Genomic DNA, 27832 nt, shown 5'->3' with positions numbered 1-27832 from the left:
TCAGCGAGACAATTGAAGAACGTATGTTGAATGGTATAAAGGAAATTTTTTTGCGCGCCTTCTGCACCCACGGAAACAGTCCAAGGTCGCAAGCCATTTCGAAAGAAAAACCGGAGTGGTCGTAGAGTGGCGGATATTAAGAACCGGAATTATCCCACCCCTCCGCACTCTTCTTATATTTATGCGCGTTACGACCTATCAGCCTTCTACCTTGCTTTCGAAGCAAGCAGTTTTTAAGCGAGCGCCGGTCGATCCACTCCTTTTACGCTCGGACGAAGCTTCGTGCAAAATCGATTCTCGCATTTAAAGAAGACCGCGGTGTCATCTTCAAAGTTACGAAGCTATCTGAATTTAACTGGAAAGGAACGAAGAAAATTTCGACTTTGTTCGACTTTCGGGACGAGTCTGGGATCGAGCCTATATCGAGGATGATTTTATTGGCGAGGGTGTTTTAAAGATGGCCGTTTCTATAGCAATGGCCGGTGATATCGTGGGGATCTGGAGCATTGGGGCATCGGCGAACAAAACCTTCTTTTGCATACAGTTGGCTTAGGGTGCTCGTATGGCCGTTTAAAATGGAGGAAACGATGATTACTTTAAACTCGTTGAACGAATGGACGTAAAATCTTCATAATTATGGATCGACGACTCATGCTTTGATCTTTGATATGGTACATTCAGAAACAAAGAAGAAGAAAAGCCTATGGCGCCAATGGATTTCAAGCCATAGGGTGCTTTGAAAACGATGAAAAAGCTTCTTCTTGCGTCGTTGTCAGCCTCCGTCGTTTTTATCCCTTCACTTTCCATCCGCCCACCTCACCCACCCCCCAGATCTTATGCTTCTTACTTTACCGAAGAACCTGCACCCTCGCCCTATCCATCTTAATATTATTATTTCATTCCGCGAGGCCGTTTTTCAGGGTCTCCTTCCACCTACAACATCGGCCCTTTCCTCTTTCGACCTAATCGTGCGAGCGCGAATCTTCCTTCCCTTTCGCACTAAGAATCATCTTCCGTCCTTTTCTTTTCCTCGCCACCCACGTTCATCTCCTCGTCCTCTTCTGTCACTGGCACCCTCTACTTTCCACAGCACCATCACTTACGGATCAATAGGGTATGGAAGATAAACGTACCTAGATAGGTCGCTGGAGGGGATGTGACCGAGCAGGGAGAAAGAAAAAGAGAAAAAAGTGAGATAAAACAAGGAGGAAACGAGAAAGAGAAAGAAAATGTCAGAACGGTAGATACGTTATATTTTCGTGATACCAGATTTTTCTTCGTATATTCGTTAAATTTTTAAAGTCCAGTGTTCATAGAGATTTCAATGTTTAAATGAGGATACGTAAAATATATTTGAAGCATATTTTTCGTCACTATCCAAAGTGTCTCCTGCAGAAACGAAGGGGAAGACGGAGGCGCATTCACCGTCGCTTCTTTTATCGAAGGATGAGATGGAAGGCGGGCTTTCTTTCTTCCTCTTTTTTCCTCTGTCTCTCTCTCTCTCTCTCTTTCTTTCTTTCTTTCTCTCTTTTTCTCTCTTGGAAGGGGGAAATCGTTAGGAAAGCGACATGCAAATTCGTTTGAAAGTTTCGTGCACCTTTTCCCACTTCCACTACCCTCTGGGCACGAAATGCGGGACAAGGGTAGGCTGTGAGTTTTCATAAGAGATAGAGAAGTAGAGAGAAAAAAAAAGAAAAAAAAAATGGAAGAAGAGGAAACGGAAGAAGAAGAACAAAGATCATCGCAAATATTTCTCGCTCTTATCTACTGACTTTTTATGTGCCCGAAATCGTAGCACCAACTCGAAAATTAAAAATTATCAAAAGGCAGAAGCATAGTTGGACTTTATACTTTTATAGAGATAAAAAATTAGGAGAATGTGGCTCCTCAATCTCCAGGGAAATTTCGAGCTTTCTATTCGAATTCTCTCTTAGTCAAGATCAAAGCAAAAAATTTTTGTCTGAACTTTCGACGTTGTTAGAATCATGAGTAAAATACTCGAATGGAATGATTCTTTCCTACGTCGAAAATGTTTCAAAAATTTGTAAGCTCGTTCAAACGTAATTTTGCGAAAAAGTTTCTTTGTTTCTTTTTTACATTTTACTTTGTCTTGTTGCTTCGATAATAATTGCGAAAAATGACATGAAATTTTGAGATTCTCTCTTTACTCGGAACTGATTCAACGAATTAAATATTTTCATTGCCGATTAGAAGGATTATTGCGTTCGCGTCCTGTTCGTTAACACTCGGAGCAAGAATTTGGAAAATTCAGTACAAAAGGTTTCCCGTGCTCTGGATTGCTGAAATTTCTATTTGCTCATAGATACCGGTGGAATATTTTCGTGATCGTGTAATGCTTTTAAAACGTGGATTTGTAAAAATCTCTTCGAAAATGGTAGGCAAAATAGAAAAGAAATAAAAAAGAGATGTGTAGGAGAGTGAAAAAAAATGTCGATTCGGTTGGTTTCGAATCACTGCAATCGCTTCCCTTTTAGCTCTTCTTTCTTCTTTTTTTTTTATCGTCCGCGTGCCGTCGACGTAGGGGCGAATGGCAATATACGAACAGAGCGAAGCCAAGCCCGTTTAATATCGCAGATCGAGGCACAAATGAATATTCATTAAACACATTTTTCCGATTTTAATTACATCCCCTAAGCGGATCTGGCCTGGGCTTACGCAGCGTTTCCCCCACTCCTTTTTCCTTCTTCCTGCGTTTTCCTCCTCCTTCCTCTTCGCGTAGCTCTTCTCATCGGAAGAGATTTCTCTTTCTACTTTCTACTTTCTCTTTCTTCGTATCCTCTTCGTCCGCACTCTGCGTGCTCTTTAATGAAATCCCCGCGGACGCCATTATTAATATCACCGGTCTTATCTTTGAACGCAATAAAGAATTACTTTGTTATTAATTCCAATGTCCGTCTCTCCTTTTCCCTATCATCGAATAAAATTGGAATGCCGGAGGATCGGATCGAAAGACTCGTCTCGATTCGATGAGATACTTCTCGGCTAAGCCTATGGTATCCGTCTCAATTGAATTTAAAGACAGCCGATAGAACTATTACGGTGGGATGGTGTCATTTCGATGACGGATACAAATTTTATATCTTCCCGTTAATAGACCGAAAGAAACAATTATTTTAACCGACGATTATTCTTCATTTTATTCTTAATTCTTTAATAAAGTATAAAAATGATAGGAGTCAAATCGATAGATATTTTTCGTTTTCGTATGTGAATTATTTTTCATGAACTCCTTTAAATTTTCTCTATCTCCTTTAACCTATCTACCAACCGCACCTCCCGCATATATCCGAATTTTTCTTTGTATCGCGTCTGGCCTGCTTGGCCTCACCCCTGCGCACACATATGACGTGATGGCGAATGGCGAATCGTGCACGCATGCGCTCGATATGATATTTCCTTTCTCGCGACGTACGTCTCACCCCCTCGACACCAGCAGCCCCCACCCACCTGGTTCTGGAAGACGATGGGTGGTTTGGCGATGGTGGTAGAGTAGCGGGCACGGCTCGACAAAGTAAGGGTGTTGCCAAGGGCAACGCTAACGAGCTCCATGAGCGACGTCAGACAGGGCAACACACTCCCATAGCACTATCGCCTACTCCCTTCCTTCTACCGAGCGTCACGACAAACCCTCCTTCCCTCTTTCTCTCTCTCTCTCTCTTTCTCTCTCTTTTTCTCTCTCTTTTTTTTCTCTTCATTCTCCACCTCCTACAAACTTGCTTATGTATAAATACATCCCCTTACGCCGTTAGCAACCTCGATATGCGATGTCGCGATGTCGAGAAGTTCTCGGACTACCCTTACGAAGAAAGAACCTCTAGACGTAGAAAGCTGCGAATATAGTGCCCTTCTCCATCTCTCGTCTTTATCCACGTGATTCTATATCCCTTCGATTCGAACTCACCTTTCATCTTCCTCCATTTATTTCCATTTACCATCTAATCCATCACGCTCACTTCATTCATTATATAACACACAGACACACACCGATATATATATTATATGTGTATATATATGTGTGTGTGCATACATATTCTTTTTTTGTTCTTTCTTTCAAAAGAAAATTTTGCTCCTTAATACGTTCTAGATTTGATGTATTATATATAGAGATAGTTTTATGTTAGAAATAAGTAAGTTTCTATTTTATAAGACGTTTAAAAAGTTTTCTCTTTTCAGAAAGACGTGTACGGCACGACAAGGGATCACTCGGAGTGGAGGGTGAATCACCGGGAGTTTATTGGCCACGACGCTCTGTGGCGGAGGACTCGTCGGGGCGGGAAAGCAATTACGTAATCAAGTAATTAGTCCCTGACCTCGGGTAACAGGTTCCGCCTTGCTATTCAACCGACCTGACTTCCTCTCGAGACTCTTTCGATTTTTTTCTTTTTTACTTCGGTATGGATCTTCCGAAGGGAATCTAAGAATGACGATCTTGGCTATGTTTAATCATTGTTATTAATTAAAACGATAGATAGTTGTTTCTTTACCTTACATTTTGTCATTTGATCTCTCTGATGAATATACCTCGATTAATTCATTATCTTTTCTCTTTCAAATTGCTACTTGGAAAACAAAGAAAATAAGAAATTGGAAACACATGTACGTCGTGTTCGTTGAATCTTTATTACGAAGTTCCTTCAACCTAGCTGCGTGTAATTTTTTCAACCTGCAGATGACATCACCAGGATTTTATTTTTTGCTCTCGGAAAGCCAGGAGCACGCGGTTACGAGGGTGGAATTACGACTGGGGTTTGGAGCATGGAGTAAGGTAGAAAGAGGGTGGAGGGTAGGTATGGCGGAGGGTAGATATGGGTGAACCTTACTTATTGTCATATTTTAATATAACGACGGTGTAACAACGCTTCCACGTCTCGTAACGTTTATTTCAATGCCAGACGTTTCTTCTTCATTCTCTCTTTCTCTTTCTGTCTCTTTCCCTCTATCTCTTTCTTTTCATCTTTTCATCTCTATAAAATCAAGGCAGATGCAATGTAATCTACATTAGACAGCGCGACGCGATATTGTCAAAGCTGTGATATTTTATAGATTGATATCGCGCGTTGAAAACAAAACACAGTACAAAATTTTTCTTTATATCAAAGTCACTTTACTTTTTCAGTTGAGCCCAGTTTTTGGAATTTTAATATTTTCCCATGCGATCATACGAATTTTAAACTTCAATAAGTAAATATAAATAAATACATATAATATATATGTATGCATATGCATCTGTTTATAGTTAGTTTCTTTTATGTTTCTAATCGTACATGTATGCGATATCATTTTATTAAAATATTGGCTTTGTAAATGTAAATTTGGATATGACGTAGATAAGAAAGAAAATTATTGGATATTAGAAGAAAATGAGGTACGGCTTCTGTTTCTGATAGTTATTGTTGAGAATAAATTATCCGCCGGCTTTTCGATGCTTTTTGAAGAACGTGCAGCACCCACCGACGACTTGCACCTGGAAGAAATGAGGAGGATTGAAAGAACGGAGATACCCTCGCAGTCAAGGAGGAATGATCAACGAGGAGGACGAATCACTAGGCGGTGGAGTATTCTTTCTCGATCATTGTAGATGGCACAAAGCATCGTTCTCTTTTTCTTTCTTCTTATTCCCGTTTTCTCTCTCTCTCTTACTCTTTCTTACTCTTCCATTCTCTGTTTCATTCTTTTCTGTATCAGTTTTCCCTCTCGCCATCTCCACCCTGCTGGATAATGCCGGCCTGGAAATAATAATGCCTCCGCGCAAAGCACAATGCGACATTTTCTCTTGTTAAATTATCTCTGTGTCGCACTTTTTTGAGTCCCTTTTTCGTTCCAGCCGATTCATCATTCTCGTCTTATCCAGTCTTCATCTTCTCCCTATCTTTTCTTTATCATTCTTCTTCATCGTTATTCGATGCGACTCATATTTCATATGTAGATCGTAATTGTTTTTACTTCTGCTAAATCCTCATACATATATAAAGTGCACGCACGGTATATAGTATATATGTATTGAAAAGCAGTGAATTGATATTACGAAATTTATGGTAAATAAAAACAACAGTAAGTATAATGCATTCGAAATGTTATTGTTCCACGGAGTAAGCGTAGTGCTTTTAAAATTCAATTCCTGTAAAGCGGAAGGAATACCCATCTACCATTGGTACTCATAGCAGCGGTAACAGTAACACCCACAAATTCAAACTCTAAGTTCCTTCTGTTTAACCGATGGGTAGGGTGACTGATACAGGCTATACCGCAAACGCGTCCAAACAAACTCAGACTGAGAGATTTAAGGAGCCTCACGTTTTGAGGGATTTGGAAAACAGTTCTCGTCCCTCGTCGACTCCAATCGAAATCCTCTGAAAAAATTTCGACTGGAATGAAAATATTTCGTCCAATTGGAAGAAATCGAAAATCTCTAAATTTCGAATATCAAATTTGTTGATACACATCATCGATTATTTTCAATAATATATTATATTTAATTCAAGAAAAATCAATATCTATAATTAAAATATTGTGTGATAGGCAATGGCAATGCTCAAGGGGAAACTATTATCTCTGTAGCAAGCATGATATAATGGGAACGAATACGTAAAAAATAAAAAGAAGCAGAAACGCGTAGAATTCAAAAAGAAAGGAACATTCGAGCGAATCGCGATCGTTATCGAGTTTTCGATATTTTCACAAAGAGAGGTTTAAACTCGTGTGAGAAAACACGTACTACGGCTTGTCGTAAAATAATCCCCTATACCGGCTTATTGATCAGATCACAAGTCGTTGGAGCACACCAACCCTCCCCTTTAGTCCACCCCTCTCTTCCGCCGTTGCCGCCGCCTCCTTGCCACAGGGAACAGGGCATTTTTATTCGTGCAGTTTCACCCCCGTCGTTCCTTCCACTTCGGCTTTCCCTACCCCTCCTGTCTCTCGCTTGGCGACACGGGGGTGGTAAAGTCGTGGGAGCGCCATTTTTTATTTTACCTACGTCGAGCTACAGTCGCATGGAGATTCATTAATAACAAGCTGCCGCGGTTCCTACGAGGATTAGAGACAGACTGGAGAATGAGGAGTGACGGAGTGATAGAAAGAGAGAAATGTCTGTTCAAATCAATTTTCCGACGAATATCGGAGGAAAAAGAGAAGTAAATCGCACGGTATACCAGAGTCGACTCTGCGAAATATCAAAACGTTCTTCCCTGCCTGTGTAAATAACGATAGGAACGCGAAAGTGATACGAGTAACTTATTCTTGTACGAGAGAGAACGATTGCGAAATAGATGTACATAAAGTGCGACTAACGTATATAAATTATCCTCGAAATGTATATATATATATATACTGACGTTATTATTTCTAATTTCAAAATGGCGACGAGCAAAAGCAAGTGCGAATCGTCGAATATGATTTAAAGAAATTCAGTAGTAGGAGCTTTTATTATGCGCCAACATATTACTCTCTCTCCCTTCTTCCTCTTTTCATCTTTTTCGCTCCACCTCCCCCGCCGGCACTTTTATTCGGGCGGTCCTCAAGGTTGGTCCTCGTTCAGCGATGCCCGGAGGGTGGGTTCCTGCTCCTGCGACGAAGAAAGAGAAGTTTCGGTCTTCCATCGGAGACGGGAAAAACGAAAGCCTGAGGAAGATGAAGCATAGCTGGTGGGGGTCGGTTAAATAAGGAACAGAAATAAATAGGAAGGGAAGAAAAGAGCTCGTTAGAGGGTCTCCGCGAGTTTCTGAGTACCCAACTACCCTCCGACCGAACCCTCCTCTATCTTTCTCTCTCTCTCTCTCTTTCTCTCTCTCTCTCTCTCTTTCTCTCTCTCTCTCTCTCTCTTTCTCTCGTTCTCTTCCTTCCCCCGCGTCATCTCTTCATCCTCTTTTTTAACCTCGCTCTCTTTTCATCCTTCCACGATCTCGACACCCTCTCGCGTCCCGATTTCAAGCAATATTTTCGTCGTTCCTTTTTATACCTTCCTTTTCGCTTTTTTGCGCGACCGAATTTCTGAAAAACGAATTCACTCCGAAGTACGCAGTAGAATAGTATCTCTCTCTCTCCTTTCTCTCTTTCTGTAGAAACCAAAGATATACACAGAAAAAATTATACAATGATTTTGTACTCGCTAATATAATTTAATCTTAATTAACGTATACCGATGGACGGAGTTTATTTGTTCTCTATTCGTGTTAAACTTTTTGTAGCAACTTAGGACGATTGATAAGAAGTTTATTAATTTACTCGAAGCTTTCATTTTTATATGTATATGTATATATATATATATATATATATATATATATATATATAAAAGAAAAGATATTATTAACAATAAGCCGCGTACTTGATGGAGAAAGCTTCTGACGATGGGCCATTAATCGTTTTGAAATGCTTCAAATTTTAACGAGTTAATTTCTCCCTTGTATATTCACCCACGATCTTGTAGGAGGACAGCAACTAACCCTTTTATCAAATAAGAGAGGGTGGGAAGAAGGAAGGAAGGAAGGAAGGAAGGAAGGAAGGAAGGAAGGAAGGAAGGAAGGAAGATGGTCGTCGCGACGAAGGGTCGGTCAGATTTTGCGAAGGGCTTTTCGTTGGTGAGTTTAACGGGCTTTTGCTGGCCGACGTGTATCGAGGGTTAAGGGGGTGGCGGAAGGAGGTGGTTTAGCGAGTTACGAGCAATTGCCCACCTCCATTCTGCGCCATTGCTTCCTTCTTTAACCGGCCAGTCACCTTCTCCCGTCGAGAGGCAAACCTTCCCTTAGTTTCGAGGGGGCTGCGAGGGTTGCGGTTGATAGAAACTGATGAAAATTGCGTGATTAACCGAGACCATCTCCCCGGCTCATCAACACGCTCCTGCGACCACAAGGATTGGCATGCCTTCGGGTTATTTAGTGACGGACAATCCCGAAGGACCATAGAAGCGTTCTCTCCTCTTCTCTTACTTCTACTCGATAATCAAGAGAGAGAGAGAGAGAGAGAGAGAGAGAGAGAGAGAGAGAGAGAGAGAGAGAGAGAGAGAGAGAGAGAGAGAGAGAAAGAGAGAGAGAGAGAGAGAGAGAGAGAGAGAGAGAGATTACTCTTGAAAAGCGGTCCAATATCCCAATCAGTTTCAATGGACCAAACGACCTGTTTTCTGTTGTATCTTCGTCCATGCTCACTACCGGGCCAGCAAATATATTAAAAGACCGCATTTGCTATGGGTTTGAGGATTCATTGAAACAGGAAACATGAGAACAGTGAAAACGATTGTGACTTTTCTTACTTTCCTTTTTCCTTTCTTTTCCGTTTTTATTTTGTCTTTTCATTCATTTTCCTTTGAGTCACGTGATATTTTATTTTATATATATATTATATTTTCTTTTCTTTTTTTTTTAATTAAAAATAGCACAGGAGAGTGTAACGTTGAACTTTTTGATATCTTTTAGTTGGCAAGACGTCTTCTTGGGGAGTCGTACCCGTTATCGGGTAGACGTTGGTAAGGGTACGTTAATAGTCTCCGTTGGCCTGAACTACAGGTCTTCGTCTTTTTATCCCCTTTATTCCACTTAAATCTCCACTGGATCGAATTATCCGACAGTCGCAAAATTACGCGAGCAGAATCAGCGCGAGGAGAGAAACCGAGCGAAAAGCTTAATACGGATAATACGCGGTCGATTGGTTCAATTAAACGAGACCGAACGAATTCGCACATTTAGTCGTCTATAATTCTTGTAAGAATTTCAATATAAGATAGATAGATAGATAGATAGATATATAGATATATAGGTAGATAGATAGATAGATAGCTAGAGAGAGAAAGAGAGAGAGAGAGAATACTTGCGTAGGAAGCGTACACTATATACAATTTTCTTGTTGCTAAGTTTAATAACATTTTTATTGGAGTATATACGTAGCGTGTACTCACAGGATGAAAATCGTTAATATCTCGGAGTTTTTTTTTCTTTTTTTTTTTTTTCATATTTCTCAGCCGCCTTTCCTGCTTCAAGATACGGCGTAATAGTCCCGTTGCTATCTGGCATTGTAATCGGAGGGTGGCAGCATGGCTTCCTGCCGGCGTCCCAGAAAATTCACGTGGCATCGATATTTGATGATGCCGATGGGTGGAGGGTACGTACATCCGACGAAGGTTAAGAAAGGGGGCAGGATAACGATCATATTTATTTTCTTCTTGCTTCTTTTTACTTCGCATGAAAAGTTCAAGCTGACGTTTTTGTTTAAAAATCTACTATTTAATAATTAATGCGTTTTCAAAAAGAGAGGATACAACTTATAAAGAATATCAAAACGTTTTAAGTGGCATATCTTCTGAACGATTATAACATCGTGGAGGTTGTAAAAATAAATGGTATGGATATAAAATTTGAAATCGGGCTAGTATAGTATTAGTATATACAGGTATACATACACATATACCTCTTAACTAAGCGTTACGAGAAGCTTTTCAGTTAACCACGAAACACGTGGCGCTTCGGCCTTGAAGTTTCAGCCCTCCTCGTTCTCGGTAACGGTGGGGTAATGTAATCGGAGTCGCCTAAGTACATTAACTCAGAGGCACGACGGGATATCCCGTTCCTTCGTGGACCACTCTAATTGTCCCTTGCGAGTAACTACATATAACCATGGTATCGCCCTTCCTTTTTTTTCTTTCTCACTTTTTATGTACACAACATTAATTTACGATTCGTCATTCAACTATCAAGAGCAAATATCGTGCCAAATATCATATTGCTTTAAAAACTTAAGGAAACGAAAGTACATATGTTACCCGTCAATAAAATTTTTCTAATGAGATCTTTGGAAAATTTTGGCGATACAAAAAAAAAAAAAGAAAAAAGGAAAGAAAAGATATTATTTTCGGCATACGGAAGATACAAACGCGTTTACCGAAGACAAGTGTTCCGAGCTTTCCGTCAGTATTTAACTTTGAGCGAATGGTCAAAGGAGTTAACGATGTGGTTAGACGATGACGCGACAAGGTGACCGTCCATTGAAATATAAAGAAAAGCATCACGGATAGAGGGAGACTCTTCTGACGTGAGCCGAACCATGAATCGGGTTCAATATTCCGGAATTTCGAAGAATCGCCGCATGGCTTCTGGATCGGCTTAAGAGCAGACCATCTGGAAGATCGTCTTCCAAAAGGAGCGGTCACCCTTACGCGTACCTTGCTAATACGTCTAAACCTATGATGGTGTAAACGTCCAGAACGGACTTTACGAAGCGTAAGATCGTTCGGTCCTTTGACCGTACATAAATAATACCAATCGAACTGGGTAAACTTCCAAATGATACTTTATTCGGCAACGAAACGATGAATTTTCGAATTTAATTAATAAGAGTGGAAAAGATTAGAGAGCATATCGATGATTCAGGATATGTAGATCATGATAATGATCGAGTTTGAAAATTGCGTAATCATTGTCGAAAAGAAGGAACTCGATGAAGGTAGAAAAAAAAGGTATGTTCGAAGAGGCGATTGGTCGAGAGAAAGGCCCGGTGTCGGTTGCGCGATTTCGCCTGCGGGCGACATGTGGAGTGGACAGCAGGTGATCTCGATAACGTGCAAGTACGCTTGGAGTGTGCTTGTATGTGATACATGTATATACAGAACCATGTACCACGGCCATTCTCGTACACCTAGTGGCACCCACGTGGAACGGCTGTATCATAGATTCAGAATTCAGAGAATAACGAGAAAGGAAGAGGAAGATCGATTAGTTACCCTATCGATTTCGTGTCTCACCAAGCCGGACGTAACTGGACGGGGCCGATCTCGAGACGACTCGACACTGTTTACGAAGCGTCGCTTCACCGACGACGAGCTAATGGCTTCGAAACATTAACTTAATTGCTCGTCGCGTCATACCTGTGTACTCGCGTTTCCTTTTACGACCAACTCGTTCCTCTTCCTTTTTTTTTTCTATCTCCGTTCTCTCGGTTACATCGACGTCATAATGAAAGCTGCATTCTAAAGGAAAACGATTATTCTTTGTCTTACTCTTTCGGATATTTTTCACGTCGAGTTATTTTTATTATTTTCCGAATATATAAGTTACGCTTTTTGCTTGAAATATATATATGGTTATAATAACACACAAATATGTATCTATCTCTGATACTACACTAAACCGATCTCTTTTTGAAGAGCTGTCAGATGTAAAAGAAAGAAAGAGAGAGAATTCTCGAGTTCATGGAAATAGGAGTGCTATCGAGAAGAGAAAAGCGACAGAAGAGAGAGAGAGAGGGAGAGAGAGAGAGAGAGAGAGAGAGAGAGAAGTGGTAGAACGGAGGAAGAGGGTCGAAGAGGGTCCTTGGCTTTCGCGAGTATTATCTTGTCAGCGCAGATAACGACACCTTGGCGTCGTTCTATAGCTCTCATCAATTATAAATCCCAGTCAGCTCTTACCGCTGATCGCGATATCCCAATCCTACTCCGCAATCGCAGATGGAAACGTCTCGTTATCTCGCCTGTTCACTATTGCAACGAATGGCTACTGTGAAAAATTTCTTTGTGAAAATGAAGGGAAGATAGAAAGACATCTTCCCTTCATTGAACCTTATCCATGCAGTTATATTAAACGACAACTTTCCAATTTTTATCTTTTAAAAAATTCTCTGTTAATTTTTAAATTTTACTGCGAAGACTTTGAATTTGTGATTATAATTACGTCATTGATATACAAGACGTATCAGTGATGCCAATGCGGTCACGTTGTATGTCGGGATACTTGCGTTACGGCGTAAGCATTATGTAAATCCAGGAGCTGTCAACCCTTCTCCGGTTCCACGAGCCCGGCTTTCGCTAGAGTATATTTCGTTGCCTGACTTCAGGCGCTAATGAAAATTCAACGCCTATTTTCATCTCACTGTAGAAATCTTTATCTTCTTTAACATCACGACGACTATGGGATATTTGATTTTCTTATTATTTTTTGTTTTATACCGAATTAGCAGTTAGTTTTATGAAAACTGAAATTGAAATTTTTTTTTTTTAACTAATTTATATCGTAATCGTAATCTTTATAGTAACTTTTTAGTAAGTATATATTTTTAGAAATCTGACGAAATGTCAGATTTGAGAAAAAAATTTTGCGGTCAGAGAGAGTGGATTTTAGAAGGGTAAGTTTTACATAACGTTACGAACAACCGCCGCTAGGATCGCCATCATCGAAAAAAGTTACCCTTCAGAAAAGTATTCTACCGCATCGATGTGATCGAGTTTCTAGGGGTTGAACTGTTTTATCGACATTGCGGTGTTCTCGTAAGGGTGAGAGGTATCCTTTATAATCTCACCACCAGGTCGATCTGGCGTGTCTTGGAACATAGAAAATAGGAGTCTGCTCTTTCCTAATGCAAAGACTCGTATGGAAACTCCGGGAAGAAAAAGCGTTTTAACGAGAAAAAGAAAAAGAAAAAACGATTTATGTATGTATTCATCTTTTGAAGAGATACGGAATTAAATTTTAATTACGTTTGAAAAAAAATCGAGGTACCTCCGGTCTCCAGGCACGCTCGACTTTTCCCTTCGGCTTTTCCCTTCGCCGTGATTAAACTTTATGAGACGTCATTAGCCTCTTCAACGCCTTCTCTTGACTTTCCCTTTTCCGCTATACCAATGTAAAGGAATTATATACTTTAATATCGGTTATAACGAGGTCTTAATTTTCTCTTCGATATCTCACGAGGAATGCAATTTTTATTCAGATATTTGACGATAAATTCCATTCGTTTATTCGATATCCCTCGTTTCATATAAACGAGTCTACAATAATTTGTAATTTTCATTCAGACAAATATGGTAAAATCGTTTTTACGAAAATGATACGCAATTCGCAATGTTGAAAATCAAAGATTTTGCGCAAGCGCAAACGCAAGCGCATCCTTTCAGGTATTTTTTTGACATAGATACACAGGTATGTAGGTAACGTAACGTAAACTCTTTCTTACCGTGGCTGCTAGGGATATATAAAGGCGGGAGGGCCGAAATATCTCAAGCGTGTAATAAAGTACCGAGAAAAATGTCGAAACTCGAAACCGAGACGAAGCTGCGAGGTGTATAATGTACGAGTATCATACGTCACAATCAACTGCACGCGGCGCCAAACGCTTATTTCTCCGATAGCGCCGGCGCCCTATGAAATTACAGCAACGTTGACTTACTACGCTCGCGAAAGGACAATCTGACGCAGGTTAAACTCGGTTTCAACCGTGCCGCCACCCTGTACAGATTATTTTCTCGCGTGTACACGCTCGAAATGTTATACTCACGGATGTCAGTTACAGTTTAATAGATGAAATTTATTTACCCTGTAGCATCTCGCAAATTCTTTGCAAATTGATTTTCCCGGAACATGTTGGAAAGCTCGATCGTTTCTATGAATTAAATTCCTGTCATAGAAATTGACAAGATTATCGTTATTCGTCGATGTAAATGAGCGAATGAAAATGAGTGAAGGAATAACGATAGTTCAGCGAGTTCGTTTCAACGGTCGGAATAATGTGAACTATGGTTTTATCTCGGTAAACTATCGAATATATCAAATACCATATGCTAATAATTCACGGATGGGCCGGTATAAAAAATAGGAAGCAGGGTCTCGGTTAGAATAAACGTATCCTATCCTGCGCATTATCCTCGCAAGGACGAGTAAGGGCAGGATCGTATTATGGTACGCGTTTCTTTTCTCTTATATACATATTATTCTCTGAACATCTAAGAGAGAAAGAAAGAAAGGAGATGGAGAGAGGATGAAGAAAGGGGGGAACACATCAGGTAGACATTTTAAGCGGCTCCGAGATAAACGAGAGCTAGAGAGGAGATAGGGTCGCGTTGCCTTTCCACACGTATCGCGAGCTGAGAAGCATCTCCGCGATATTATGGCTGTCCGATCGAATCGATCGTCGGCTCGTTTAACCGGATTTTCGATATACAAAAGCAAACTCCTGATGGAAAGGGGTAAAGTAAACCGTATCGTGTGTTGCTAAACCGCAAACCTAAACCGTAAACCGTAAACTTATTTTTCGTAACGAAGATATCAGAATGAAATACGTAAGAGATATCACGATATTCAACAATTTTCTTTTCTTTTTCTTTTTTTTTTTTAGGAATAATCATTTATTTATCTTCGATGATTATAAATCAATGATTGATTTATTGTTTCGGAATATAATGAAGGAAGTAAATTTTATGCGGGATTTGTTTATATTTGTTTACTTAAATTAGTTTGCATATTTTGTAGAATGTTTCAAAGATGAAAGCATATCGAAAGACAGGAAACGAAATTTGGAGAGAGTACCGAGAGTGTTTCGTCTGTGTCGGCATACGCATGGGATTAAAAATCCAATTTGCTTTTCAAAAAGAAAAAATAAAAAGCAACGAACGAGGTCAGTGGTGTAGGAATGGCCACTGGCTTTGAACGACGCGTTCGTTGATTGATCCAGACCCAGCTCGAAACCCATCAATTGGTCGAATTCATCCCCCTCGAGTAGGCGGGGTGGACGCATTTCGGCTTCCACCCTCCGCGTACGAGGGTGCGTTTGTCATCAAACGGCTCGGCCATGCTTGAAATTTTGGCCGATACAGCCATGGAATATCGATATTCCCTGCTGGCATTCCTGGATTCCTTAAGGATGACATCAAAGTACAGACTATTGCTAAAAATTGTGTCCCTTAATGTTTCCATTCGTAATGAAAAATATATTACTATTATTTCTATCTTTTGTTAACGAAATATCTTTATTAAGAAATATACAAAGTGTTACTTTTATTTCAACAACCGCCGCAGCATCGTTGAAATTTTTTTATTTAATTGATCGATCGAGACATTTATTCTAGCGTTACTCTTTCGTCCTATATATATATATATATATATATATATATATATATATATGTGCATATATATATACAGATATATGTATATAACTTTTCGTTGGCTTACGATCAGAAGGGAGGCTCCCGTGAAATTGGGCTTTCTGCGGTGTCGAAGGAAGGAAATAATGCGGGAGTACGATGAAGTCTACCGAAAGAGAATCGAGTCTTGAGTACGTTGCTCGCGCTGATACGTTCTGCCACGAAACGAGGCGAGACTACGTTCCTTGAGCTTGACGCTCCGCGGCTTAGAGCTCTCTTAACTTACCATTCCACTCGAGAAATAAATCTTCGGCCTCGAGCTCTACATCACCGCTTGGCAAGCAATTTGGGCCCCGGCGATAACTCATACGTTCATCGATAGTCTCTCGTCTCATACAAACATATATCTTATCGCGACTGAAAGAGAAAGTTATACAAGAACGGGTAAAGAGAAACTACGTAAATTGAATTTCGAAAATGTCTACAAATAGATAGAGGATCGATAAACAAGTACTTTTACTAAGATAGATAAATAAAAATTTAACGAATCGAGAATATAAGAAAAGTATTATATTACGATAGTAATTCCGTTTTGCGATTAAGTAAAATTTTTTACGCTTCGTAGATGAATAGGATTTTCTTCTGATACCGGAAAAGGAATCGTACGTTACGTAAGGATATCCTTCTTTCTTACATAAGAAACCGATGGTACATCGTAGTTGTACGTCTTTGCATATAATTAGAATACCATTGAACCGACCCCCATTGGAGGCCTTTTCATCGTGAAAAAGCAGGATGGAATCGGTAGGGCAGGATTGCTAGCATCCGAGACGGAGGGACCTCTCCTTTTCGTCTTCTCTCTCTCTCTTTCTTTTCTTTTCTCTTTTTCTTTCTTTTTTTTTTTTGGATGCACGCATAAAAAGGTCTCTCCTTCTCCAAGGAAAAGGGTTGAGGGCTCCTTCCTGCTTTCACAGGTACACATCCAATGACATGTAGGATCCTGTAGGAAGGGTCTAAGGCTGTATCGTCGGACGTTTTAATCCCCTTTGTTGTGAATTATTTTACCTATTAAGAATACCTTGATCTTGAATAATTTTGAAAACTGATGATTCTTCTAGCAACATGCAACTGGCTAGAAAATGTTTTTCAGAAGTTCAAACTTATGATTTAATCGACGACCGCATATTGATGAAATTTAATCTTTTACTTCTCGTTTTATTATGTTTATGTATTAGAATGGTGAAAAAGAGAAAAAGAAGAAAATCGGTACGTTCCTGCGAAAGCAACCCTTTCCTTCCTGGGCCCTTCTCTATTTCTTTCTTTCTTTCTTTCTTGAAAATCCGGATAAATTATGCATGCAGGTAGTCCGGCATTGTACGGTCGCTCACCTCAGCGGGGCCCGATGATAAATTATTGCACATTGAGAAGTTCGAGGACTAACGAGGGTTTCAAATTTGAATATCCTTCCTCGCGCTTTTCATTCTCACGACTCGCTCCTTCTTCCTCTCAATCATTTTCATCTGCCCTCGTTCTCTCTCTCTCTCTCTTTCAATCCGACGCAATTTTGGCAATCCTGTGGTGTACCTGAGGAGGCCGCGAACGTACAATGACTCTCTGATTTGATTTATCGAACGATTTCTCTCGCGTGTTACCGCTTGCATACGTTATTGCGAATCACTGACTCAGGAAACGACGAAAAGTCTGAGCAAAGCGAAATTATCGAATTAATTTATTGTGATTTGTTACTTTGAAAAAAGGAACGATATCTATACGATCATTATTATCTATAATAAATAATTAATAGATATTACTAGATAATATATAATGTATAAATAATTAATAGTAATATTACTATTAATAAAAAAAGAACAAGTTTATATATTATATATGTGTGTGTGAGTGTGTAATGTAAAAAATAATTTAACGGAGTTCGCTGTTCTTTGCTTTATCGTTCATAAAAAAAAAAGAAAAAAACGAAAAGAAAAAAAAAAATATAACACGACCAGAGGTACGCTTGATAATTCGTAATAAAAGTACGTCGTGTTTCTGGGTCACCAATATGAACCCGCCGCCTATCGTAGCATAAAGCGTGCTCTCACATAAACAATTCAAGAGCAGTTTGGTGGTCAATGGTGGTGGTGAAGCTGATGGTGGTGGTAGTAGTAACTGTGAGGGGAGTTACGATGGCCGCCGTTTACGAACGGAATACCCCTATCGCGATAGAAAAAAACTAATGAGCTTCCTCGTTCATCCCCACCATCGAAACTTCTTTTTTTTCTTTCTACTCTATGTTAGCGAAGAGAAAGGGAAGAAGGAAGAGGGAAAGAAGGGGAATACCCCACGCGAGTGATTTGCATATACGGCCAGCCGGCTGCACGATGTGACTCAGTTTCATCGACGAGGGGTTAAGTCGAGTCGTCCCTCCACTTTAATGAACTACCGTTCAAGATGTGTCGTTTTCTGTGCTTTTTTCTCTTCTCTTTCTCTTTCTCTCTCTTTCTTTGTCTTTGTCTCTCTTTCTGTCTCTCTCTCTCTCTTCTTCTCTTTCGCTATTGTAAAGGTAAGAGTACGAGTTATATAACGCAAACAAAGAAAACAGATCTGAAGGTTCTAAAAGGACGCTCTTGTATTATCCTCTATTTATGTTGTATTGTTTCTCTCTCTCTCTCTCTCTCTGTCTCTTTCTTCCTGGAAGAGTGTAAGCTGTGAATTATTGTGTCGTAACCTTCATAAAGATCACTTTCTTGTGCGTAATATTTTCCATAATAGGACGAATAGAACAAAGGGAATATTATAAACTTACGTAAAATCATACAGTATTGCTTTGGACTCGAAGAGAGAAACATGGAGTATCTTCGATGGATTCATAGATATAAGTAAAGTATTTAAACATTTATTATATCGATAATTTATAATAATTCTTTTAGAACGTATTGCGCTAATCGAATTTAGATTATATGAAGTAATTCGTTTCGAACATAAATAAGGCGAAAAGCATGTTTCTTACCGACATTATTATTTTATCGATCGACTCACGTTAATTTGTCGGCCTTGAAAGGAAATTCGAAAGACGTAGCTAGCGTTCACGAAGTTCTACGAGAAATTTTTTGAGAATGGACCTTTTAAGGTTCGCGTAAGCGATGAGCTCGTTCGTTGTTAATTAACCCCAATTTCTTTCCTTTAAGAAACACTTCACGGTGACGTCGATTGCGCCGACGTTAATCGCATTGTTCTAAAGGATACACTAAAGGTTTCCTCTCGAATCGATATATTAGATTAACACGTCACAAAAAATAATTTTCCCTCGTCGAGTTTTTACTTTTACGCGACATCCCCGAACAAGCAGCACTTGGTGGCGTTTTATTAATTACTGATAGGAGTTAAACGAAGGAGAGACTCGTTTAGGCGGATGGAGTCGACGTGTCGCGGCCATGTTGACGCCTGCGTGCCACCCAGCCAAGGCAGGAGTTGCCTCGAGGGCGTCTCGTTTTACGCGGGGTTGGGAAAGGGTGAGTTTCTGCGCGCAGGACACGATTCTCAGAAAAAGTATTGATGAGAAACTCGGGAAAATACAAATTCGAAACTTCCTTTCGTCGACGTTTCTTTTTTGTTCTTTTATCTTTTCATTTATCTCAGGTAATAATAATTCATTCATTAAATCATCTATTCCATCTTTCATGTAAAAGCGTATATATATATTAGTTATATAGATATCAGATAATTTAAAATAAAATTATTTCCGAAAACTTATCCGACAAATGCATTGAACTTCTTCGTTTGGTTTTTTTTTTTTTATCGAATTATATTTTATCGATCGAAGAAATATTTTTCTACGTGTTTCTTTGTTAAGAATTACGTATTACTCATATAATGTACGTACGTTTTGAATTCCGGCAGACTCGCGCGTGTATGATAAAGGAGTGAAATATAGTCCAACTACGAGACGTGGAAGAATTGAAAGTATTCGGCGAAATATACTGTCTAACCGAAGACGGATTGAATCTAGCGGAGGATATTCACACATACACGGATAACATATTAAACAAGCTTGTGTATATATGTAAGCGCGTAGATACATATACCTACATATACAATATGTGTACATATATATATATATATATATATATATATATATATATATATATACAGATATATACAGATCTATATATATATATATATATATATATATATATATATATAGATATATATATAGGCAGATGGGACGCAGACGCCGGCGTCGCGACGTTCGACGGTACAGTTCTCGTTGGACGGTCCTTCGAGATGGCAGGATTCGTTTCTGGATCCTCTCTCAGTCCTTCCTACGCCCTCGTCCTGGCACCAACGTTCTTTCCCCAATCTTTTTTCGGGAAGACAAAGTTTCAAGAGAATGAACTTTCGCGCAACGTTGACTCTTATTAGCCTCGTGATGTCTTTCGTAAAGTCGTGAAAAAGAAGCAATTTGATAAAATAATTTTCATAAAGATGTCACAGCTTTTATTTTTCTTTTTTTCTGTTTTCTCTCTCTCTCTTTCTCTCTCTCTCTCTCTCTCTCTCTCTCTCTGTTTTTTTTTACGTGCGTGTGTCGACTAGTGGCAAATTAAAAGATTATAATTATTTTTTTTAATTTCTATTTTCGTCCATTATTCACATGTTTCATTTTTTAAGAAATTAGATCGTCCGAAGTTTAATAAGAAATTTCACGTAAGATAACTTTGAAAATTTCTTCGATAAAAATAAGAGAATAATTATGTAAGACAGTGTTTCTCGTTACAAGGGTAAAAGCGAGCGCGCCAAATACCTCCGAGGAGAGTCAACAGCTGATTGTTTCCATTCCGTGGCGCTGCATCGTGTCTTCGTTTTGAATTAATTACGTCACTACCACCCCACCATGCTCGACCTTCTCCGTGCTCTTAATAACCCGCCCTCCCACTCTCTGCTCTCCCCACTCGTTTCATTTTCACTTTCTCTTCATCGCTCTCTCTCTCTTTCTCTTTCTCTTTCTCTTTCTCTGTTTCTGAGCTTTTGCTCGAGTTTCCTCTATCTCTTTTTCTCTTTCTCTCTCTTTCTCTTTGTTATCATGACCTTCCTTCGCGTTACCTTTTGATTATCCTCTCACACAGTTTCTACATTTACTAAGTACATTTTATATATTAACGAACGATCCTTTCGTGTTCGATCATTTCTACGTATTATGAAGAAAATTCGGCGAATTTCGAAGAAATTAAGAAGACACCGAAAAACGATGCGCTTTCTGAGTAAGTACGTTTTAGAAATTATATCATTCTGTATTTGTTTCTTTTACCGATTTATAAATGCCATTATGTAAACAAATCAAATTGCACAAAGAATTTACTGCGAAAATTGTTCAACGTTTGTTCCTGACAGAAGTCTCGTTTAGTACGTTATTAACGAGAACCGATCGAAATATTATATTTGTACAGGAATAATGAATAGAATTTTCTCTGGGGGCGGAGCGAAGCAGAGAGTACAGAAACTTGATAAACGAATTATGGGTTACTTCGGACGGGAACGGAACGCTTAATTTAAAAAACCGAAGGAAAATCGAAAGAAAAACCAGAAATGTCGTGACTCGGTGCATCCTTCTTTTTCGATTTCTAAAAGAAAAAAAAAAGTATTCGCAATAAGCGTTGTTCTGACGAATGATATAAATAAATATCTCATTGAAACTTTGATTTAATTGTATAACAAAAATTAAACTAAACCAGATAAGATTAATCAAAACAATTATCTTTCGAAATCACAAATAGAAAATCACAAATAGAAAACGATGTTTGTAGAAACAAGAAGCACGTTACTATTTCAATATCATCTCAAAATTTCTCACCGATGTTATTACTGTTTAGTTTCTCGCGAAATACGTGTCACAGAAACGTCAGTCTTCAGCCAGATATCGTGCTAAACTGACAGAACGATTTAGGTAACGGAAAGCCGCGAGGTCGTTTTGCCGTCTGTCCAAAGCGGAAGGTGGGGAGGAAGACACCGGTTGCACTCATCAACCCTTCCCTCTCTCTTTCTCTCTTTCTCTCACACACTTACTTACTCTCTTTCTCCCCTCTCCTTCCCTTTTTCTTTTTACTCGGTCTACATCGATCTCCAGCCTCTCCCCCTCCTCCACCTTTTTAAGAAAAACTCGACGTACTTTGCACGTATAATTGAATCTCGTTGGAAATTCAATTAAGAAAATTGTAAGAGATTACTTATATATATTTAATGAATACACGTATATCAATAGTAATACTAATACACATCAATAATAATATACATATATATATATATAAATTATATAAGTAATATAATTTATACGCGATATCGTTGAAGATTTATTTGACGGAAATAAACTAAAAGAAGAAAGAAAAGACACGCAAGTTGCTTCTTCAAAAGTCTCACGCTTACCGTCGAAGGAAAGGGTTAAGATGAAATATAGTATCTTCATCGAGAAAGTTTTCCTGATCTTTAGACCGTTCGAATATCTATCGAAGGTTCCCTATTCCGTTTGCCCGAACCTTCTGGTCGGGTCACGGGGAGGCGGGCGGGCGGGATTCACCCTACGAGGCACCCCGTTGTCGCTTTCTTTGTATATCCGCTCGAATAATGAATTATATTTTTCTCTTCCAGCGAAGCATAGATTATAATATTTTTTAGTATCTATAAAAAGCGTGTGGAAGAGCCGTTGGTATTCCCCGATGTTTCTCTATCCCTCTGTCTCTTCGTAGATCGGACAAGAGCGCGAGAAAGAGAAAGAGAGAGCGAGCGAGAGAAAGAGAGAGAGAGAGAGAGAGAGAGAAAGAAAGAGAGAGAGAGAGAGATAGACGATAAAAGAAGGGGCTGGGAAAAAAGGGTGTCTAACGCGAGATCCTCACATAAATAATCAGGGCGAGTCTCTACCTGGCTGGCGCGGCTTTGCATACACGCTAACTAACTCCAGCTTGGAGAGACATACAAGGGCACGACATATGCAGTGGGTTGACCCTATCTGTGTTTAATGACCCGCCGATAGATCGTTCTTTCCACAGACTTCCTTTCTTTTCTTTTTTTTCACTTTCCATAGCATACGCGTACCATCATGAAAGAACAAGAGAGAAAGAGAGAGAGAGAGAATGAGTTATCGTCGAGTTCCATGACAAAGATACGGTATAGTGTAATTCAGAGATATTATCGAAAAAAGTCAAATAAAAGATAAGGATATCATTCGATGACATAGATATCGAAATCCAACGAGCGTCGAAAAAATGGTTAGAACTAATACATATAATAGCGAAACACTTGAGTCAGAGAACATCAAATTGAGAAGGCTTTTTTCGTAAGTAAGCGTTTTACTTGGCAGCCTGTTCCACACATGGCGCCATGAAGAACCCCTTTTGCCGGTATTTTCGGTTTCCGTCTGTGCCAGGTCGAGGTAATGTTTTAGATCTTATCCCTGAAATTATACGTCTGTCTGCTTGTCTGCTCCTACTCCAGGACCCTCAGGACGTTGGCACGCGGTATCAAACGCTAATCGCATGCCACGTCCTTTCCTTTTCCCTTATTCTCTTCCGTTCTGCTTTGCTTTACGTCTTCCTTCTTTTTTTCTTTTCTTTCCTTCCTTTTCCCATCCTGTGGGATAACGCCAACGACACGTCTATCCACACGTCTCATTCAGGACGACAAGTAGAGAAAAAATAAAGGAAATATTTTCTTTTTTTTCTTTTTATTTCTTTTTTCTTCGTTCAATCTTTTATTTCATCAATTGCATGACAAATTTTAGCGTTTAACGTTCAGTTAAAGCTACGAAGTCTGACTTGAAAAATTACATGGATAAAGTCAAAAGTTCCAAAGTTCAGCTTTAATAATTCAAGTCACGTCGATTAATGATCGCAATTTCCGCGAAACGGTTGGATTAACGCCGACGTTCGAGGCGCAAGCGCAACGATCACGCGGGACTAAGTCGGTTCTATCTTTTGCTTCAGCGTTATTATGCAACAAGTTGCTTTAGCCGCCCTCTCTGCTCGCTTTTAGCCATCGGTTACCCGCGGTTATTAAGGGTGTCGTTTTCATTGGGCAACGTACTACTACCCACATGTGCCGAGGTACTTTATGTCGTCTTTAAAGGCGATAGTTGATTACGAATTTCTCTTAACGCTGTGTGCTTTAAAATCATACCGTCACGTGAACGATCTATTCATACGTTTATTAAGTATATATTAGAAATTTTGGAAAAAGATAAATTTGGAAAAAGAAAGAAGATTTCGTTTAAAATTTAAAAAGATTACACGTATTTCTCACAGAGATAAGAATTAAAAGATTTTCATCTTATTTTTATATTTGTTCGTAAAATTTTATAAATGCAATTCGCAAATCGACCGTTGAAACTCGATATTATCGTATAAGAGACAAGTTGTACGCTCGATTAAGAACGCTATAGGAGGGTAGATTTTTGATTTATACCTCGAATTCAACCCTTTCTTACGTAAGCGCATTGAAAACGCTCTCAACGTAATCGTATGCATTTTACCGGGACTTTGCTCATAGATTTTTTTCCTTTTATACGCGCGAAGCGTTATTTTAAAACTTTTGAAACGCGTGACGCGCGTGTTTAGGGCCGTAATAAATTTCAATGATCAACATGGAATGTCGCTCTTATATTCCGACATACGTTTCGGAAGGGGTCAAATCGAGCGAAAGGTGTATCTTCGAAAGGTTCGATCTTACAAAGAGCGCGACTGTCCGTTAGGGCAAAGAGAAGCTAGTTGCGACTACCTGACGGCTGAAGTGGCGCAAATATTTAACGCGATAAGTGCAGCCCCTTTTCTCTCACATACAATACGGTATAGGAAACGTTTGTTTGTTTAACTACGACGATGATACAACCACTTTCGAGTGTTTGATAAAGGATAAAAACCAACTGTCGGATCAGAAAATAAACTCATGTTAAAAGGCTTCAAGAAAGGCTCTAACGAGTAATTCGTCTAATTTTATAACGAGCATCTCGTTGATTCCGACGACAACATTTTTAAATTGAATTTCTCCACTCGAGCAAAAAATTACATATATCTATCCAACAATAAGTATCTAGTTTCGTTAAAAATAAAATCATATTATACTTACATAGATAATATGTATACAAGTAAAAGAAAATAATGTAAGATCGAGTCTGTATGATATATATTATCAATACTAATCCAATGCCTAACGATCTCATGAGAAATCTTTCTATGCCGCATACAAGTCCGCCTATTTCCTTTCTAAGGACGAAATGGGTAGGATACGTGGATACTACGGATTATTATTCATATATATATATATATATATATATATATATATATATATACACACACATATATATATACATACACATACATATATATATATCTACGTATTCGTATGTCTATATATTCATATATTCATATACTCATACGTGTATTGGTAAGAACATGTAAAAGTCGCACACTTATGTGCACATAAAAGCCAGAGTTCTCACACGTGTGCGTCACTCTCCCGAATATATGTATTACGTACGTTGTTCAATTTCACGACGTCTAGCTTCAATTCAGTCGGCGGATTTTCCACCATTACTCGAGCATGCTTCCTCCTCTCTCTCTCTCTCTTTTTCTGCTTCCTTTTTTCTTCCTTCATTCGTTCACTCGCTCGCGCTCCTTGCCGGTTTCAGTGACGGTGCAACACTTTCTGCAGGAAGACAAATTGGAAATATCTCCTCGCGAAATACAGCCGTACTGCAGGCTTCGACTCACTGAAATATATATATATATGTGTGTGTGTATGTATGTATATATATGGGAGTGACAAGAGTATATCCATTCGTACCGACTCGTTATTAAATATCCATCCACTGTGTGCATCGAAAGCTAAAAACGACCAACCACGTAAGACGACCCGAACGTGAACTCGACGAATTATTTATCGAACTAAATATATTGAACTACGTTAGAAGAATAGAAGAATTAATTAAATTCTGTTAATTTAATCTGGATTAAATCGGCTTATTCTTTGGATCGATAATAATAATAATTTTAGGATATACGGATTATACCGCGATGGTCTTTGAACATTTTTCTTTTGGTACATAACAAAGATCGATAATAAAAAGCATCATTAGTGTATAAAAAGAGGTTAGGATTAGAGTCTACTGAAGCGGAGATTTGACGGATTGAAAGAGAGAGTATGTTTCGTATAGGAAGGGTAGGGCCAAGTTTTTAGAGACAGCACCATTAATAATCGGAAACCAATATAATGGTGCATTAAAGGACAGTGTAGCTTTCGAGACCCGATGTAAAAGATCCCGAGGGATACCCCATGGAATCGCAGTAAAAATGTTTATACCAGTAGCAATGGCAGGTAGTCGAGTCGTAAGGTCAACGTGCCTTTTCTTTTTTACAAAGAGATTTTTCACGATTTTCTAAACGTTATTTCTGTTTTATAAGTAGGATTTTGAAAAACCTAGTTTGTAAAATCTAACAATTGAACTCTATAAGACCTGTTAAGTAAGAAAGGCAGAACAGTGTCCGTTTTAGTATTGTATATCGTGTCCGTTTTAGTGATGCGATTAAAGGGCAGGTTCATAGGAGAATTCGTGTCCGTTTTCAAAGCGATCTCGAAACGTAGTTATCTCCTACTGCAGTACGCTCAGGTAGCAAAATCTGAAGCATCGTTCTTGGGTGAAACCCTCTCTTCGGAAACGGAACAAACACAATAGCGCATGGAAAAGAGGATGAGAAAGAGAGAAAGAGAAAGAATGAACGAGACAGAGAAAGCTTGCTACCTACTGAAATGTAGGTAGGTACAATGACACCAAATAGGCGGTTGATTGCACAATACTTTGATGTTTATCGACCCATCATCGATACGTACCTCTTTCTTGCTCGCATCGTTCGTCCTTTCGATGCGTTCGTACATACATATGCAAGTATGTGTGTGCGCAACCGGAGTCAACAACCGAATGTTACACCCAATTTAAGGCAGCGAATGTGCAGAACCGTTTCGATGCGCATTAGAAGGTGAAAGCTAACGGAGGATCCCATTTTCGACGATTTTATTCGAACGTCAACGAGCACAAATCCGATTCGAAATTTTCTTTCTCTCTTTCGCACCATCGATACATCCTTGAAACAGGAGTTTGATCGGTTAGAAATATTCCTACGTTTATCATGCATATCAAAGTATAAAAATGATATATTAACTTTTTACAGAATATTCCATATTTCAATCTATATTTCCCAAGAGACTTTAATTATGTTACTAAATCGTCGTCGCTAAACATCGTCGGACAAAGATATAATGGTAATTTAAATTTTCAAGCTTCTCTTGATAACTGTGAATATAGAAGGACTTAAGCTCCTTGACGGACATAGTTATTACAGGATTTTATTGCGCGGAGGTCGATAACATGAAAAAAGAGTAAGTATAAAGCTGCTTGAGTTTGAAATTTATCGGACACTCTGCACGATATACTTTCAGACATTACATAAAAGAGAGAAAGAGAGAGAGAGAGAGAGAGAGAGAGAGAGAGAGAGATAAGAAGAGTTAAAAGCTATTAATAATCAGAGCTACATGTATATAGAAATATCTACCTATTCAACTTCATACCTACATATATACATCGTATTAGGAAAACGACCGTCGAGACTTAATCGAATTAATATCGCCAATAAGAGTTATCGAGAAACGAATCATCGTATGCAACGTTCCTGTTATAGTAAACCGAAAAAGCGAAAAAATGGGTAGAACAGGGAGAAAGAGGTAAGAAAGAGAGAATATTCGAAAAGGATAGAAAAAGAGGGAAGGGAATGGAAGAGAAGAGAAGAGAAGAGAAGAGAAGCAGCGGGGAGAGGGGACGGAGAATTCGCGCAGGGTTTTGGGGTTGGTCGAGGGTGGTGTGAGTATGTGGGGGTTGAAAGGCGTTGCCTGGCAACCACCCCCGGCTCTTCGTAATGGCCGCCACACACGTCACACACATACTCCCTC

The 27832-nt window shown here is 39.2% G+C and overlaps 1 protein-coding gene and 3 long non-coding RNA genes across 8 annotated transcripts in view; 2 read left to right on the top strand and 2 right to left on the bottom strand.

Moving 5' to 3' along the window:
- The window catches only part of LOC127072919 (UPF0489 protein C5orf22 homolog), a 427631-nt gene that overhangs the window by 11835 nt on the left and 387964 nt on the right, over nt 1–27832 (bottom strand). The gene's annotated exons all lie outside the window — the stretch shown is intronic.
- LOC127072928 (uncharacterized) lies at nt 13–4616 on the top strand. Of its 2 annotated transcripts, none has more exons than XR_007785626.1 (2): nt 13–671; nt 4195–4616. It is a non-coding gene; the product is annotated as an uncharacterized LOC127072928 (long non-coding RNA). The 2 variants fall into 2 exon arrangements; XR_007785627.1 differs by having other exon boundaries at nt 13–731.
- LOC127072927 (uncharacterized) lies at nt 17561–21966 on the bottom strand. The gene is made up of 3 exons (XR_007785625.1): nt 21699–21966; nt 18657–21468; nt 17561–18541 (listed from the first exon to the last, which is right to left on the bottom strand). It is a non-coding gene; the product is annotated as an uncharacterized LOC127072927 (long non-coding RNA).
- LOC127072929 (uncharacterized) overlaps nt 20963–27832 on the top strand; it is a 60120-nt gene continuing 53250 nt past the window's right edge. Inside the window, exon 1 of the long non-coding RNA XR_007785628.1 lies at nt 20963–21108. This is a non-coding gene — a long non-coding RNA (uncharacterized LOC127072929). The remainder of the gene's footprint in view (nt 21109–27832) is intronic.

This window comes from Vespula vulgaris, chromosome 2, assembly GCF_905475345.1.
Source record: "Vespula vulgaris chromosome 2, iyVesVulg1.1, whole genome shotgun sequence".
Classification (NCBI taxonomy): Eukaryota; Metazoa; Arthropoda; class Insecta; order Hymenoptera; family Vespidae; genus Vespula; species Vespula vulgaris.
This window is presented reverse-complemented; position numbering and strand designations above follow the sequence as displayed.